Below are 18,889 nucleotides of genomic sequence, written 5' to 3' on the forward strand. Positions count from 1 at the left end.
AGACGTTACTTCTTGTGCTTTTTTTTTTTTTTTTTTTCAGGAAATAAAGTTTCAAGCAACTTTAGGAAAGAAAAACAATTATAAAGAGCCAGATCAAAACTTTCTTTCCAGGTATGTCAGTAGCTGAAGTTCTGATACTTAGAGAAGAAAAAAGCCTTTCTTTGCAAGCATGATATAGAAATATACTGAATACAATATTCAACTACTTTGTTGGGTTTACATAATAATTCTTAGTCGTGAAACGAAACTAGTGCTTTATCATGTGCCCAACTACGGGGAGTGTGGCAGGTATGTGAGTTGCTAACTCCAACATAACCTAATGCTTGGACTGGAGGAGGAGCAGTACTCCAAAGAGGACTGGTTTTTAATTAGGGAAAAATGCTGATGTCCACTCTAAGATAACTAACCAAAATAAAATAAAATAAAAACATACATAGTATTCATCAATCACCCTGGCAAAAGTAGGAAAGAGAGAAAACTATTTTTCTTCACATTTCAAGATTTAAGATTCTTAAAACTAAATGTAACATGTCTTTACATTTTAGGCAAAACCAACCCACTGAATCCTATTTTCCTCTTTTTAATACTTCAAATCAGAATTGCTAAGTATTTTATAGTATAACAGACTCATATTTTATATTCTTGTGATCTTTCTCCACATGCACTGATAAATGAACAAAGATATCATTTACTATGCTAAAGAGTTTCTTCAGAAAACAATCATTATCTGCCATGACACTGATAAGGTAATTCATCAATTAACAGTTGTAATGGCTTTGAAATATTTCAAGGATATGCATACTCAATGGGTTTCATAAAACTAAATTTGGATCAGTACTTCAATGTAATGATGAATGTATTTTCACTGAAAGAAAAATGAAAAGAAGTAATCCAAAAAACAAATTACATTTGATCATAATTATTCCTGCTCTTTATGAACTAAAGAAAACCTGACACATACATTTCATTTATTAAAAAATAATTCCATATCAACAATGATCTATTATTTAGCCATAAAAATGAAGTATTGAAACATGCTACAACATGGAAGAACCGCAAGACCTTGTGTTAAAGAAGCTAAGCAAAAAGGGCCATATCCTGTGTTGTTCCATTTACATCAAATGTCCAGGATTAGGGAGCTCCACGGAGGCAGAGAGCAGAATAGTCCATGTGCCAGGAGCTGTGAATGAGGAGGAGTACGAGAAGTGACCAACTGCTGAATGCACGCAGGACTTCCTGGCGGAGTGTCAAAATGTCTTGAAATTACGCAGACGTGAATGCACTAAATGCCACTGAATGACACATTCTAAAATGGTTAATTTTGTGTCATATTAATTTTACTTCAATAAAAAAATACAGAAAAAGTATATCCAGAGTTAGATCACTTCTCTTTTCCTACCACCCTGGTTTAAAATACTATCATCTCTCCACTAAAATTATTGCAATAACTTTTCTAAGTACTTTCTCAATAAGAATGATACTGTAAAAACACTGGATTATTTCACTCTGGACTTCAGACTCTTCCAAGAGTTTCCATAAAATTGTTGTGTGATTGTCACAACATTATGATTGGACTCTCTATTGCTTGTCTGACTTTACCTCTGAACTTTGACCCTGACCTCTGGTATTCCCTCTTACTTCCTGTACTCTAGATAGAAGGATTGACTGCCTTTAAATTCCTTAAAATTTGAGAAAACAGCTCAGGACCTTGTACTTGCTGTTTCCTCTGCCTGGAATGCTCTCCCCCAAACTGTATTGCTTATGCCAGAGTTTCTTCCAGAAGTAACTTTTTTTTCAATGACACGTTCTCTGGCCACTCTAGAACAACTGCAACTCCTTGCCTGATATGAACACCACCACATCCCTACTTTATCTCAAATCCTAGCGTTTATCCTTGTGTTATATATTTTCTCATATTTACCTGATGTGTGTTGGCCATTCCCCTAGAGTTAAACTCCAGGCAAGCACAGATTTCTGTCTGTCTTGATCTCTTATGTATAAAGATTAAAATATATGTGGTTTTTGGAATATATGGTGATAGAAACAGAAGTATTTAAGGAGCCCAGACTGACTGAACACTAAATTTAGCAAAAATTGCTCAATGTTATAAGAAAACTCTAAGACCTTTAATTAAGTTTAAATATCTGATTCTAAAAATTCTGCTATAATTATATCAAACATATCCTACTGTCATTTATATAGTTAATTTCTTCTGTGCTTAACAATCACGCTGTTAGAGCAATGCCTGAAGAAAGAGCTGATTGTAGTAGATTTGGTTATAGTTAATTTCCAATTTCTAACTAAATTTACTTTATTGGACTGAACTGCAATGCTAAAAAGAATTACTAAGAACAATAACATGTCCAAAATTAATAAAACATTATTAAGATGAAAAACATACAAAATATAAACTGCACAGACTCCAAGTATGTGGCAGATGAGCATTGGATCCAAAAACTACTGTTGCAAGATATTTTGTTAAATTATGGGGTTAATTTAGTACAACTCTGTGGCCAGCCATGGTAGAGATTTGTATAGGAAAACTAATTTTAATTACAAGCATAATTGGACCCAAGGTAAACAGCATGTGTTCTGGACCTTTTGAACTGGAAGAAAGGGCTTTGAATCTCAGATAAGGAATGACTCACATTTTCAGCTTTTTAAATTACTGCACACATTTTTTAAAGGGCTGGTCACAGAAATCCAAATCAACTAAGCATGACAAATGGCAGTGTCCTTGTTCACTGTAAAATTTATTTCAAATGTGCAAGCAACACTACTCTGAATGCCATCAACAGGGCACAGTCATCTCATATGACTTTGGGACAGGCAGACGGACTGAAATGCACATATGATCAAAATCTCATTTGTACCATATTTGTAAACTACTCTTTCATGAACTCCTATGTTGCATTAGCCAATATAATAAAACTAATATACTGCCTTCCCTTGGGAAGTATGGTACTCATACAAAAGCTTAAGGAAAGAGAAACAGTGAGTCCGGACCATCTACACACTGAGTGACTGAGAGTCTAGATGGCTTGTGGGCTCTGTCTAAAGCTCTGGTTTGGACTCCCTCACTGACCACATTTCAGCAGCGGGAATATAAATGTCCACAGCGTTCCTAATTAAAGCTAGTTATGAGCCTTCAGAGCAGCATAACAAGAACAATAGATTCTGTTTTTCAATGAAACCGTAGCTAAAGGGTTTGGACTTTAAGAAATGTGTTGCCCATATTCTCCAGTCAATGTAGTAAATGCTGTAGATATAATTACAGTATTCCCTCACTTATTGCAGGTATTACATTCTAGACTCCCCAAGCCCTGCAATAGGTAAAAATCCACAAAGTAGGAACCTTACAATTATTTTAGTATTCATATATATTTTAAGGTTTATAAACCCTTTCCACACACTTGTAAACCATTCCCAGTCCCTTATTAACCTTTCCCACTCCCTTATTTACCTTTTCCACATTTCTATAAACACTACTTATGTTCTTAAACATATACAGTACCGCAAAAATTCCGCGATAAATAATTAAATATATATTTTTAAATTCCGTGATACAGTGAGGCCGTAATAAGTAAACCGCGATATAGAGAAGGACTACTGTATTCATTCAACATTAGTTTACACTCACCCAAATGAAATTTTCTTTTCTCATCAGTTTAGTAGTTTCTTATAAAATTGACAGTATAGCATGTTATCCCTGAGAATTTGACACTCTGTTACATGATCTGTATTTTGTATTTTTCCTAATACATAAACATTTATTTATAGTTAAGGTGTTGAACCGGAAAAGGCAGCAAGGCAGGTAATAAAAAATGGAGGTAACTCTATATCAATGAGTTGAATGATTTACAATTTGCAAATAAAGCAAAACTGTAAAAAAAAAAAAAAAAGTCTTTGTTTACAGTATTTTCTCTTCTCCCTCTTAGGGGCCAGCACTATCTGACAATATTTTGTTTAACAAAAGCTGTCTCCTCCCCCTTGCAGCACTTCAGGATTCATTCTTGTCCAAGTTCAAAAGCTAAACAAAGTTGGATGTCAAAATATGAATGCAGCTTGCTCAAAGACTGAGGAAGTCATAAAATATATTTTTGGTTGCAGACTTCCTGTGATTGAAATAACTTTGACAAATGTTGAAGGCTACTAACTGACTTTGTATTTTTCACAGGAATATTCTGCTCAGAATTTATATAATATTTTGCCAACTTTAGAGTAACACTTAAAATACACAACTGAGAATAAAACCTTGTTTGGGATTCCCCTCACACACGGATGGCAAATAGGGAGTATCTCTTTCATCAACTATAATACATTGATAATTAATGGCATTCTGGTATGCTAGTTCCTGAAATTTTAAAGTCCAGTCTGAACTCAGAAGGAAAAAGGGTGTAGATCCTTGGGCTGGGTCTGCCAAGAAGAGACAACAGCAGATGTCTTCTGGTTCTAATACTGGAAGTCCAAGAAAGGCCACAGCTAACTACACTCATGCATATTGCCCCTGGTATAAAAGGTCACAGCTCAAGAAAAGTAGTTGCTTCCTTTTTTTCCAATTTGTTCTACAGGGGAATGAATTGATTTCAAAGACATTTTCTTGAATAGATGAACATTAGATTAAAAACATCCAAAACATTGTTTTGCAAAAGTCATTCTATTTAGTTATTTTGTAAAATCCAGTTGTTACTGACTTCACTTAAGTTCAAGCCTATAATATCATACTGCAGTGATGCAGGTTACAGTTTTTAGTTAATACTCTTGCATGCCAATCATGCTTTTAGTTCGATTTTAATGTTCATGTAAACATTAGTCTGGACTGTATGGGCAAGGATAAATTTAAATTGTTCAAACTGTACAGTTTATTTTCTCCCTTCATTGACCTAAGAAGGCTAACTTTTGAGACATGAGCCAACTGAATTCTCCATGAGAATATAAATCTGTTGGATAGAAATAGCAGCTACGTATCTTTTCCAGAATATAGTTCTTAGTGCTCATTAAATGTTAAATTATGAATAATAATAACTGCACATACAGCCTGATAGAAAATGGTGCTGAATGCATGTTTATTTATGTATGCAACTTCCATAGTACTTTTTTGATAAATGCTTTATAAATTTGACCTCAGATTATACCAGTAAGATAAGTAAAATGACAGAAAAGTTAAAGAATTATACAAAGGAAAAATATGTAGCCCAAGAAAGTCCAAAATAGAAAACTGTTGGTAAAATTGTTTGTGTAGCCTAAAACTACACAATGAATTTGCTAGAAATTTAAAGAGAGGAGGATCCCTAGCGAGTTTAAACACTCTTATTTCAGACTCAACAAATGAAATGATTAAGACTAAAATTCTGAAGAGGATATGTCAAAGTAATTGGGAAAAAAATTCCCAGGAACCTTTTATAGCGGATGAAATGGATCTAATAGCCACAGAGATGACAGAACCAACTCAGATCCAGGTTTCTTCCCAAGTGGATCAACTTCCTATGTCTCGTGAGGGACAGCTTTTATGAAACTGCCTTTCTGGCATAGAAAACATGTAGCAATGGGTTGAAGCCATATAATAATTAAATTAAATAGAAGTTATGTTCTACACTCTCTTTTAAAGATTTTTCAAGAAACACCTGTATATCCTAAAAGGATCTAAAACTGCTTTAAAAAAAAAAACCCTAAAAATTAAAATATATCAAATTAGAGCATTTCGATTTAATGACAAAATATTTTTCTACAAAGACCCACAACTACTAGCAACTGATTTCTTCCAACAGCCCAAATGAGTATATTCTAGAACTCCAGAATAAATATGTAGCCAGTGTCTTCATTTAAGCTCACTAAAAATTAAGTTGGACTCTGTTAACAGAACTGTAAGATAATGAGATGTGTTGCTTAAGCTGTTGAATTCTTGGTAATTTGTTATGGCTGAAATAGAAAACTAAGACCTCTATGATTGAAAAAGTTTACAGACATAACTGAACACCAATGTTCTTTAATGCCATATTAAACTTGTTGATCTATATACCTTAGGGTTATATTTAGTGAAAGATAAATCTTGAGAGTGTTAATATGCACATAACCAAAATAATAATTTTATTGTATGTATATTACAAGATTGAGTACATAAAAATACTAATTTCTTTATTAGCAATAATGCTTTAATTCAAAATAATGTGAAAAAAATCAATTTTCAGAAACAAAATTATTACTTTACTCTGTATTTTTGTGACCTTGATATTATCTAAGTAATAGTCTTTGTAATTTATTTTGACCTCATGTTTCTCAAACCTACATAAAAAGGTCAAAATTTTTTCATGAGTTAATGTATTTATCTATGTCTTTAAAATGTTCACAGTTGTGAAAAGTACTATAAATTGTAGAGAATAACTGAGCCATAGTAGTGGAATATACCCTTGGTCCAGTTAATCTCCAAATTTACATTGTGCACATAAAGGATGAAGTTCATGTGAATCACTTGCCCTCATTTTAGAAATAAAAAGCAAGAACCATGATCACTGAAAAATCTGGTACTTCATAAATGAAAATTCAAACACTAGCTGGCTAAAGTATAATTCTAATAATGAACTGAGTTTACTTTTTTAAATAATTTTTAAATTTTAAATTATAAAACTTAGGCATAACAAAATGGAGTTATAAATATTTCTATAATGTTTTTATAGTATCACAATATTGTAGAGTTTAAAGGTATCTTAAAATCTCACTTTTTCCTTATGCATGCCTATAAGGGATGGTCTTTAACCACTGACTAAATACCTCCTATAAAGGTCAAATCTTATGTATATATTGTCATTTTTTAAATAGTTGTCATTATTTGGAAATACCACGTAAAACAGCAATAAAACACTTGAGGATGAGGGTTCGTTACTCCCCAGCATGGTACCTCAGTCGGTTGTTTTGGGTTTTTCCCACTGTACCTAGAATATTTAGTTAAAAACAATAAGAAGAGTCTGAGTTTCCCATCTCTTGGGCTCTAGAGATCCTGTGACAAATTAACCTCAAGCGAAGATTCACACAGGTCTGCCCATCTTGCTCCGCGCTGCCGCCCTGTGGCCCGTTACAACTCCTCGCAGCTGGCCCGCGGCACCACGGCTCCCTCGCCATTGGGGGGCTTATTCCAGTGGGCCCTCTCCTCCTTGCACCACTGGCTGACAAAGGAAACCCACTCAGGGGCACGGAGGGATGCCGGTGTTCCAGACACCAACCCATTTCTCAGTTCCGTGTGGAAGGCAGCTGAGGGGCTGGCAGCAGGAAGGGGCTCTAGGAACATAGTAACCCACCCCTATGTACACATCCCCCCCAGGTCTTAGGTGTCTTCTTTTATAATAATAGACTTTGGCTCCTCAGAATCACTTATCACCGGATACCACTGAAACCGAGTTTTACAAGCCAAATAAGCATCCACCTGCAATATCTTTCAGCATCTTAAGCTAGCAGTTTAAATCCGGGGAGATCCAGAATCTCATGGAGGAGAGGGCACAGTGCCAGGCTGAGTCTAGGACAACTGCACTAAAGACGGCAGCGATTTGCCCACCGGTGTTTTACAAAGTATAGAACATCAGTAAGTAATTCATTATATCTTAATTTATAACAAGGGTTTGGACCATCAACTGTGCAATAAAAATATCCTTACCCTAAGAAATGTGGTTTCCAGGCATGGAGAAAAACTGATGGTGATTATGTCTGTTTATTTTTTCTGGCATGTCCAAATTTTGCCTGTGAAGTGAGGATCTGGGGAAAAAAATAACAAAAACAAAATAACCCTAAATATATCATCTGTATTTTCCTGTTAGTATACAGCTGTGTGCCTGACCATTTCAAATTTATTTTTATGAAAAATATTTACATAAAAACTATCAAAGTGTACAGTTAAAAGGTTGAATTGTGGTATATAAATTATACCTCAAGAAAATTATTTAATTAATTGCAATTACCCAAAAAATGTGCATAAAACCTGTGCTCTAGCATTTCCACTTCTGTGAATTCACTCTGCATAAGTTTTCAATCTAAAAAGTTACAGATTGCTTAATTGCACATGCTAATCACTTTTTTATATGCCTCATTAACAACTCACTTATTATTGAAAATACAAATAGTTAATTAATTTATTTACTTAGCAAATACTTACTGCAAGCCTACTATGCACCAAGCAGTATGCTAACTCATGATAATATACAGGCTTTGTAGAAACATTCAATAAAATAGTCAACATACAAAAAGCTTAAAATTCCAAATACTGAAAGAAAAAAAAATTGGTTAGAATAAAGACTAACAGACAGAAGCCTGGCTTAGATTAGGAGTTAATTAGCAAAGTTTTCTTTAAGGAAATGTCATTTAATTTAAGAACTAAAAACAGGATAAAGAAGTATTAGCCATATCAAAAATTAGTCATGGGGAGGCTGTTTGACTCTTCTAAATACAGCTGTAGTTTTGCACGTGTATAAGTCGATATAAATCAGTGGGTGATTGTCTGCAGTGAGAGAAAAGAGTGAACAAAAGAGGAATCATCTTGGTAAGGCTGGGAGAGGCCATGAGATTGGGAAGTCTCATTTGAGCAACCACAGTAATGAAAATATTACTCTCTAGACAGCTGCTTCTTTTATTTGAAAAGTGTGTATGTGCTATGGAACACTTAGCATAATTTCACCTAAATAAACAATGTAACCAACATGCCCTTGTGACAAATAGTCCACAAGCCAGAAAAGAGTGCATGTTTGGTTCAGATCTCACAGCATAATTTTTTCCACTTGCGTATTTGCTCAGCATATCACATTATAAACAAAGGCAACGAATCCACCTCTCACTTGTAATCTGTTTGCTGTTTCCTAATAGCTCAGATTTCTGCAGGTTATTGGAGTGTGTTCTGCAAAAATGAAAGCATCACAATAGCTCTCGTTCTTCCAATAATTCTGTAACAGAAGTTCTTAAGAGATTCATAGCAGATTACAAAAGGAGTACATTAATGCCATTTTTTTCTACTTCATGAATACCAAGTCTGCAGGCAGCATCTTGATAAAGTAATCTATAATTTATGAAAATACTATATTTATATACCATTTTTAAATATATTTTTTACCCAAAACATATATAAATAACTTTATTGAGAAGTTTCAAATTATTAATTTTTAAGCATAACATAGTGTGTTAATTTAAATGCTTCCCTGGGTTTTCCTACAGTTTGCACTGAATTATACAAAAGTTAAAGCGTAAACACCACAATGACTTGTTTACATTTTATGTGATAAATAGCAGTGTCATTTAATGTTTTGTTTTAACTTTATTCATATTATGTAACCATTACTTTTCTTGAAATTTAAAAACTTTCTGCATGACTAGATGTAGGACCATACACATAAAGCTGTGGAATTTATTCATGATGATCCTGCCTAAGTTATTATTTTTAGAGCTTTTAATGGCCATTAAAAATCACAGGCGAGCAGAATACTATTCAAGGTTTTCAAAAGTCCAGATGTATTTTTAAATTTTTTTGCTTCTTTCATATAATTAAATACTAGATATACAAGGGGGACTCCCCCCCAAAACGGAATTTACTTATAAAAATTGTGTATTTATTCTTACATGTTTAAACTTCAGTCACCTTCAAAGTACTCCCATTTAATGCAATACACTTATTGCTGAACTTGTCGATTTTAATGCCTTTTAGTGCTTCTGCGGTTTTTTATTTCACCTCTTCCACATTGGCAAAACATTTCCTTTAGAGGACTATTTTCATTTACAGAAACAAACAAAAAAAAAGTCGCTGGGAGTGAGATCAGTTGAATAGGGAGGGTGGGGCACGGGTTCATGCCATTTTTTATCATAAACTGATGAACACTCAGTGCGGTGTGAGCAGGTGCACTTGTAAATCACCCATCATAAAATGAGTAAATGCATGGAAGAGTCTTCAAAAAAATTTACTGAAGCCAAACGCAGCCTCTCACAACAATGCCAGAAGGTACACCAAATACAGATGGGTTCCTAGAACATGCCTGAACTATAAGGAGCCCACCCTCCAGAAGATAACTACATTTTGGGGGGTTCCCCCCTCCTACAAATAGAACATTAGGGCATACTGCTATGTCAGAAAGTGTGTAACACTCCCTTTTTTCAATCCCTGCAGTCCTCTTCTCTATGGACTTGGATCATTGATGGATTTTTTAAGAAATCCTTTATAAGTGTCTCTCATGTACAGCAGGCACAGTGCTGGCTACTGAACCACTTGCTCACAACTTCAAACTCAGCCTCAAACTCTTTCTAGAGCAAATTCTCAAACATGTCAATAAAGATGTAAAGTGTTTATGCCCAAGACAGGGCAGCTATGCGTCAGACCAAAGACTCTGTTAAATAACTCATCTAGTATCTCATTGTGCCCCCATTCCACTTATGAAATTAAAACTTATTTTTGAGATCCAGGTTCTACCTTCTGGACATTTTTATTAAATAAGTAATCTAGCTTTCCTGAGGTTTCCTTTAGGAAACTTTCCTATAACTCAACTTTGTATAAGATGAAACACCGCTTTACTCTTGCTGCTACCATTCTGGAAGTCTCCTGCAGGGCTGACGGTCTGAGTCATGGTTGGAGCACTGCCATTTGCCACAACTCCCCCATTTCACAATCTACTCATGGTATTGGTTCTACCATACTGCCTGTTCCTCCTCCACTGTCAGGCTCTCAATCTCTTGAGACTTCTAATTACCTCATACTTCTTCTCCATTGTGATACATAAATATGATTTCACGCTGCTAGCCTCTGAAAATGTGAGACATTTATGTCATTTTAAGCAACCCAGTTTGTGGTATTTTGTTATGGCAGCCCTAGGAAACCAACGCACTCCTGTCTCAACTAGGGAAATTAGAAAAAGAAATCCAAAGAGAGTGGAAATAAATAATAAGAACAAAATTGAAGGTAATTAACTTTAAAATAAGTATAAATGCAAATCAACAAAGAGCATAGATAATAGATACCATATATGAAAAATAGGTTGTCATATAAAGCTAATAAAGATGGACACACTGTTAGAAGTCTAACAAAACAGAAAAGAGGGAAATATTAAAAATAGAGAAACGAAATGATAAATATGGATTTTTAATAAAATAAATAACTATTATGCACAGCTTGATAATTAATCTATTGAGGTCTAGATGTAACATTTAAGTCTACTAGATTTTTTTAAATTCCAATATGTAGAATTTTCAAAACTTTAATTTTGAGTACCTAGAAGAAACATTTATACTTCATATTGAATAATTATAAATGTTCCCATTAAGTCAATAATTCAACTAAGACAAAAGAAGGTATATTGTAAGGAAAAGACGAAGCTGTTTTAGTTACAGAGATTATGATAGTCTACTTAGAATTGAGATAAATAACTGCAAACTAAATATCAAGAACAGTTCAGCGATTTTACTCAATATATGAGCAACAAAATTAATGTATTACTAGACACTGTTCATAACCAGTTAAAAATGTAATGAAACAGAAAATATCCCATTAACAAAGCAATACATTTGTAAAACACAAATAACAATCAAACTTATACTTATGGTAGATATTTTATGACTAATAATCTAGTAAGTTTAATAGAAAATCATAAATTAATATTTAACCTATCTAGATGATGGGTGGAAAGATACACTATTTTAAATGTATTTTTTTTTCCCTAATGAATGTATAAATTCAGTGTAATCTCAACAAAGATTTTTAATGGAATTTGACAACTGATTTTATAAGTTATGAGAAAGAGAAAGCAAGAAGTGTCAAGGGGACATTGTCTAACATGTGACAAAGGAGAACATATGAAACTAGAGCCACTAAAAATGTTAATGCAGAATAAAAGAAAATAGAACTATAGAATTGAATGTTCAGAAACAGATCTATGTAAACATGGGTCAATGATTATCATAGAGAAATACTGCATGCTATTGGTGAAAAATAGACCATTCAATAAATTGTGATGGGGCAACTGAATATATCTAATGGCATCATATATCAGTTAGAAAAATACTCCATACTAAAACTAAAAATAAATTTAGGATGAATTAAAAAGGTAAAATTAAAAAAAAAAAAACATTTTTAATGTGTTCATTTTCTTATATCAAGAAAAACTTCCATAACAATCAAAAATGAAAAATGTTATATAGATTTATACATTTATATACAAATACAAAAAGTTCCATGACAAAAGAAGGCTTAAGGAAATTTAAAATTCTAATATATGACTAGAAAGATATAATTTTTTAAAAAGGAGGTAGAACTCTAAGCATTGATGTGTAAAGTTCTCTAACATATTGTCAAGGTAAGAAAGCAAGCAGCACAATAATAAATACATTTTGTACAAAGTTTATTTTACATGTGTATATTTTTGTGAAAACACTTTCTATGTATACAACCACTGATAAAGGATTGGAAGGATATATGCAGAATCACTCACAAAACCTCTCTGTTTTCAAGAGCAAATATGAGAGTGGAGGAGAAGGAGTTGAGAAGGAACTTCCATTTTTGGTTCTAAATTTTAATTTTTTAAAATAAAATTTATTAATTAGATTATGTGATAATGTTAAAAGGAAGTGGGAATATGGACATGTGCTTTAAGGTTATATTTTCTTAACACTTTACATACTTAGCCTCTTGTCAGCTTAGAGATTTTTAACCTGATATGAGAATCAATATAAAAATAGTTAAGAAGAGCCCTGTCTAGTGTGGCTGAGTAGACTGAGCACCAGCCTGCGAACCGAAGGGTCACTGGTTCAATTCCCAGTCAGGGCACACGCTTGGGTTGTGGGCCAGGTCCCCCTTTGTGGGCACATGAGAGGCAACCACACACTGATTTTTTTTTCCGTCTCTCTTTTCCCCTCCCTAAAAATAAATAAATAAAATATTTTTAAAAAGCAAAGAAGATATTGCTTTATTAGCATGAGGCCCTCTCTCATTATTGGCTATAAAAATTATTCTCTCAAGACTGTTTGAGAACACCCCGTCCACTTCTTTATTTAATGCTAACCTCCAAACCAGAATATGCATAAGTACAAGTCTGAAGTAACAGAAAGTAAACCCTGCATGAAAAGCATTAGAAATTACAGATTTAGGATGTTCTTTTAACAGAGCATTTTGCAGCTCAGATATCTGGTGGCTTTTCGGTTTCAACTTTTCTACGTTTCTAAAAGCTGAAATGCAATTAGCCTACCTGGATTTTCGTTCCATCAGTTATATCTGCCTAGAATCCTTCATTTTCCCATTGCAGAAATTTGCTGCTCAGTAATGAGCAACAGCTATGCACATGAAATTAAAGAAGTCATTACTTAGAGTTAGATAAATAGTGAAACTAATGAAACTAATAAAAAAAGATTCTTTTTAATCTGCTGGTAAGTTATTTGATATGCCAAACTCAATTTTAAAGCTTAGTGGAAGTGAATTTGAAGAGCCGATCAAAGTCAATCTGTGATTGTTTAGCATATAAATAACTCAAAGGAGAATGTTCCATTTAAGAACATTTCTTAACATTTATTGGAAATTGCTAAGAAATAGTCTCCAAGGAGTAACTCAGGGATCCTTCAGTTCTAGGCAAAGGGGATTCCTACAGGCTGGGAATAAGGCTTGTTTTTTAAATCTTTTTTTTTTATCAAATGGGTTTAAAAAAAGAGGTCTACTCACCTATCCCTCCTTTCCTTCATTTCTCAGCTGGACCAGTTCTATCTACCCTAAGTGTATGCCCTTTGTTTCTCTTTATGTCATTGTATAGATTAAATTGTGTCCCTTAAAAAAGATATGTTGAAATCCTAACCCCTAGTAACCCTGGGTGTGACTTTTATTTGGAAATAGGGTGTTTACACTGATATTGAAGTTAAAAGAAGTTCATTAGGGGTGAGCTGTAATCCATATGACTGGTGTCTTTATGAAAAGGCAAAATTCAGACACAGGGAAAAGAAGATGGAAAGACAGGGAAAAAATGGCCACATGACTGTCAGAGTGTATCTAAAACTCAGGAAGACAGAGCATTGCTAGCATAGACCAAAAGCTAGAAGATAAAAGAAAGCATTCTCCCCTAAAGCGGTCAGAGCGAGCCTGTACTTGCTGACACTTTGATTTCATACTTACAGCCTCCGGAACTTCAAGTCAAAACACGTTTATTTTTTTTTAAGCTACTTGTTTTTTTAAGCTACAAGTTTGGTACTTGTAGGCAACCTTAGGAACTAATATAGCAATAATCATTGGAAGCTCCAGACTTTCAAGTTTCATCTAAACTAATACTCTCTAATCCCTATAAAGTTCTCCAAAATCACTATCTTGCCCCATTTCTCACCTCTCTACAAGTGCTGGAAACTTCCAATGTGTACTCTGTAATTAACGGTTCATTATTCGCCAAATTTCTTATACCCTGAATCTCTTTCCCAAACATTGTGTTGAATTTCTTGATATAACAGAAACCCGGGCTGTTCTGTAAACACTTTCTCTAGCAACACTTTCCCACACATTTGATTGTTCTGCCTACCTTATACTTCCATTAGAACTCTGATGTCAATGGCCTTTGTTACTCACCATGTTTCATTGCTACTGCTATGCTCTTCTTCTTGGGTCAATCATTCATTTTTCTATGATTAGGCTCCCGACTCCTTGATTTCTGCCTGAACTCTATTTTAACATATGTATATCCAAATGATCCTTCAATCAACTTGGGCTCTTAGCTTCTTGAAATTCTCTGTTCCAATGATTTTGTTTATCTTTGCCCTAACCCAGCAACTTATCTGTATAATCATACTCTAGATCTAGATATTACCAGCACTGTGACTTCTCTGTTAATTGCAGACCACTTCCGCCTTCCTTCTTAGTTGACTTTCTCTAGTATGTCAACCACTTCATTCTTCAGTTCTATACTAGGATTACCAGCACATGCATCCTCCCACCTTAATACTGTCCTTTACCCACGTTACCTGCCTTTCTTCCTTAGCCAGCACAAAATCCCATGGGAGCAACAGCATATTCATGCCCTTGCACGCAATCTGAACTCTCTTGTCTATCTCTTGCTGTCATAGTCACTTGGAGAAAAACACAGTCTTGGTAAAATCTAATTGTGTGTCTATCTGGACTTGAACCATTTTTGCAAAATGTGGGTGGAGAAGAACAGAAAACTCTGTCTCTGGTTCTCCTTTGAATTCATGGCTATTAATTTCAACTGGGTCCATGATGATTGCTTTCATGTAAGCATGCTATATTTCCCTAGTCCAATCACACTCTCTCTTTCTTCTAGATGACTATTTTGCACCTCTCTTAGCTCTTCAAGCCATGATCATCTCTTTACCCCACTTCTTTCTAAGCTATAGATCTTGTTATCTGCACCACTGGGAAAAAATTGAAACAACCAGAAGTAAAATTCCATAGAATGCTGCTGCCACATATGGTCTCCTACCAGCATCTTTTATTTGCTTTATTAATAAAAATATGTGGTGATAACAATAATAAAATATAGCTTTAAAAAATATATATAGTAATAACAATAATAACTAAGACTTATATGGCCCTTACTCTGTGCCAAGCATGATTCTAAGTACTGCACATATGAGAATATATTACCTCATTTAATAATTAATAATTAAAGATAGTATGAGTTCTATTAACCCATTAGAAAAACATATAAATCCACTATCTTTCTAGAAAAATAGAGTTTACTAACACTATCTCAAGAAAAAAATGGAAAACCTGAATAAATCCATAAATATTAAATAAACTTAGTTTTTTGGGGTGGGGGCTGAGCGTAGGAGAAGGACACCTCATTGCAATGTGGCTCAAGACTGTACTTGGAGAAACATAAAGTCTGCTTCGTACCCCTAATAAATTTCTGTTCAATAAATTGGGTACGCGTATGTCAAGTGTGACTGGAAACGATAAATCCAAATACAGAACAATAACGCATTTTTTGAAGAGACAGAGTAAGGGCTGCCTTGGGCCCTGAATGTTGTGCTGTGCATGATCTGTAGGCCTCAGTTCAGCCAGACTTAGGGTTGCTCAGTCCAGACTCGGAAAAAAATTGTACACAAAGGCTTTGGGGAGCAAAACGGGGATGCTTTATTCCAAAAGTATTGTTATAGTGAAATAACTGGGGAGGAATTTCTACTTGAGCACACAGTTGTCAATCTTAAAATTCCATATGCCGTTCTACATCATGATATACACAATTTCAAACATAAGGAAACAATACAGAGACGCACTGTTTCTGTGACAGAAAGAAGTATCTACTGCCAATGTTAGAGCTCTGATTTTTTCATTTCTAAAAGTTGTGACACCTTAAATCAAGAACTTTTTAATGTAAATATCATTGTAATACTTTGCTTTAAAAAGCAAACAAAAGAATGATGGTTAATTCTTAAACTTTTATTTAAGCCATTAATATTATTATTCTATAAAAAGTCAGCCTCAATTTGCCCTTATTTAAATTCAAGTGTCTTAACTAGTTAATCTCTTATATTCTATTTAAATTAAACTGGCAAAGTTTTATGATTTTCAATTCAATACTGATGACTTCACTTTACCTATACAAATATAGGATTAATTTCTTAAGTAAATAAAAGGGTCTTGAATTATATTAACATTACATTTTTCTATAAATTCTTTTTGTAAATATCTCAGCAATAGGAAAAAAAACACTATTCTTCATGAACTTGATATGACATTTTTGGAGGCTATTTGAATCAATGTTCCTGTCATATTCTGAAAATTTAGTAAGGCATTGTCAATTACAAATTTGTAGTTTTGATATATTTCCTATTAGGTCATTTTGTTTAACCCCAAATATTTGCAAGTTCCTCCATATGGAGGGAATAAAAGTCATTTTTTAAAAGCAAACTGAAACCTGACTGAAAAAAAAAAATTCTTTGGTCAAACTCTAATCTATTGTTTCAGCTGGAGAGAAATGACACCAGTAAGGAGTATAAAGGGACTCCATGAAATTATTATGACAAGGAGAAATGCCAAAACATTGGGATTAAAAAGTATTGTCTTTCTTTTCAAGAATGATACAAGCCCTGGCTGCTGTGGCTCAGTGGATTGAGCATTGGCCTGTGAGCCAAGTGTCACTGGTTCGATTCCCAGTCAGGGCACATGACTAGGTTGCACGTCAGGTCCCCAGTTGGAGCCGCAAGTGAGAGGCAACCACACAGTGATATTTTACTCCCTCTCCTTCTCCTTTCCCCTCTCTCTAAAAATAAATGCAATATAGTTGAGTACTATGTATAGTAACAGCAAAATTTAAATGAGTTTCTTATTAAATAACCTAATGAACACTGGAGTTTTCTCCATACTAATAAGCTTTTTGCTGACTTTCAATTGTTCATCCTTCTCTCTTTCTTCACAGAAGTACAGTGGTCTAATGTTTAGTAAAGGTCGCCGCAAATTCTAGCATGAAGTGCATATAATAAAAAAGGTCACTTTATATTCATTATAACCATATTTTACTGCGGAAAATGTCTTAAAAGAATATTGGATGGCTATATTTTGTGCATTCTTCTAGCTGCTATAGATGTAAAATAAAATAAATAATATAAATAATGTATGAAATAAAAAGAATGTAAAAGAACCCTGCTTTTATGCTAGTAACCTCATTGTAGAGACAGCATAGGAGCACCCACAGGGGTGAGAGGACTGATAGATAAAAAAAAAAAAGACCGATTGTTGCAGACAGGCATGGCTTAAGAAGCCTCCTCAGAAGAGCTGATATAAGGTACATTGCCTTGGATGAGCCTGATTGGGCTTTCAAACATGGTAGAATGGGCGAGGAAGAAAATCTTCAGTCCTCAAGGTTCTTTTGGCTGGTCTAATAATTAAATAGACATGAGACAGAGTAACAAGAGAAAATGACCAAATTTAATTACATACATATGTATGGGAACCCTGCATACATGAGTCAGAGATTCCATATAATAAGAAGATTCAAAGACAAAATGCAAAATTAAGGTACATAAGACATTCTGAGCTAGGGATATAGGTAAGGCACTTTGGGGCTTCAGAGGGTCACTGAGGAAGTGCACATGTTCTATTTACCCTGCCATCTAGTTAGTCATTTCTGGTGACAACTCTTATCATGGGCCAGGCCTCTAATTTAAATTCTTCTACATAGCTAAGAAGACAGCAAATGTTTATCTTGAGCCAGCATGGTCTCGGTTGCCTTTAGCTCTTAATAACCTGCACACCAGTGAAGCACACAAAATGCTACATTTATTTTTTCCAGAAGAAACATATTGGCCAGTCATTCGCTATTTCAGAACCTTGTGATTAGTTATGGCCAATGAGGTGTGAGCATAAGAAACCATATGTCAACTTAATTGCTCCTGAATGACTTAGCTGAAGCACTTAATTACTACGGAATGACTCCCTTGCCTACTCTTCTCTTCTGCAGTGAAGGACAGAGCCCTATATTGTGGTTGGTATCTAAAGGAGGATGAAGACCTTCAGCTTATATCCCTGAATGACTAAATACAATAGAGCACTGGAGCTCGGACACATACTGGCTATCAGCAACAGGATAGATATGAACTGCAATCGCGAAATAACTGTATTGTTAAACCACTGACATTTCAGGGTTATCTTCTTAGTGCATCTTAGTCTAGAGTATCTAAGCATAGTACAGAACAGTGTAGGTAGTACAATCATTTATATAGCATACAAAAGGAATAAGTCTATTTTTAAACACATAAGTATGAAGTGATAACAGTGCTAATAGGAAAGGGAATTGGAGAAGTGGAGATGAGGGTACAGGAGCATCTACATAAGGATGTGCACTGTCTGTATTCGTTTTTAACTATGTCAAATATATGTGTATGTTGTATAGGTATTGATATTTCTTCTCAAAGGAGAAAAGAGCTGAAGAGTCTGAAAAAGGATGAAGCC

Source organism: Furipterus horrens, unplaced genomic scaffold (assembly GCF_987537825.1).
Source record: "Furipterus horrens unplaced genomic scaffold, mFurHor1.1.pri manual_scaffold_12, whole genome shotgun sequence".
NCBI lineage: Eukaryota > Metazoa > Chordata > Mammalia > Chiroptera > Furipteridae > Furipterus > Furipterus horrens.